We start from the raw sequence: 1123 nt of genomic DNA, 5'->3' as shown, positions 1-1123 counted from the left end.
ATTAATTACTGATGCAAAGTACTACTTGTGGGATGAACCCTATCTCTTTAAGAGATGTGCAGACGGAATAATCCGTAGGTGTGTGCCTAGAGAAGAAGCGCAGAGGATCCTATGGCATTGCCATGGATCACAATATGGAGGCCATTTCGGAGGTGAGCGAATAGCCACCAAGGTCCTCTAATGTGGTTTCTATTGGCCTACACTCTATAGAGATTTCCGAGAGTTTGTACGTAACTGTGACAGTTGCCAGAGAGCTGGTAATTTGCCTCATAGTTATGCCATGCCTCAACAAGGAATCTTGGAGATTGAGTTGTTTGATGTGTGGGGAATTGATTTCATGGGGCCTTTCCCACCATCATACTCAAACACTTATATTCTGGTGGCAGTTGACTATGTATCAAAATGGGTAGAGGCCATTGCCACACCCACCAATGATACTAAAATAGTACTAAAGTTCCTCCAGAAACACATATTCAGCAGATTTGGTGTCCCTAGGGTACTAATCAGTGATGAGGGCACTCACTTCTGCAACAAACAGCTTTACTCTGCCATGGTCCGGTATGGGATTCGCCATAAGGTGGCAACTCCATATCATCCACAGACAAATGGGCAAGCTGAAGTCTCTAACAGAGAACTAAAAAGAATCCTGGAATGGACTGTAAGTACCTGTAGAAAGGATTGGGCACGAAGCTTGGATGATGCTCTGTGGGCTTATAGATCAGCATTCAAGACTCCCATAGGGACCTCTCCTTACCAACTTGTGTATGGTAAGGCTTGTCACCTGCCCGTGGAACTGGAACATAAGGCCTATTGGGCAACCAGATTCCTTAACTTTGATGCCAAATTAGCTAGAGAGAAAAGATTGCTCCAGCTGAATGAGCTAGAGGAATTCAGATTCACTGCTTTCGAAAATGCCAAGCTTTACAAAGAAAAATAAAAAAGGTGGCATGACAGAAAGCTATCATCTAGAATCTTTGAACCAGGACAAAAGGTTCTGTTGTTTAACTCTAGGCTCAGGCTATTTCCCGGAAAACTGAAGTCCCGGTGGAGAGGACCATATGTGATTACAAGTGTATCACCATATGGTTATGTGGAGCTTCAAGATATTGATTCTGATAAGAAG

This window comes from Arachis ipaensis, chromosome B06 (assembly GCF_000816755.2).
Source record: "Arachis ipaensis cultivar K30076 chromosome B06, Araip1.1, whole genome shotgun sequence".
In the NCBI taxonomy this organism is placed as follows: Eukaryota; Viridiplantae; Streptophyta; class Magnoliopsida; order Fabales; family Fabaceae; genus Arachis; species Arachis ipaensis.
This window is presented reverse-complemented; position numbering follows the sequence as displayed.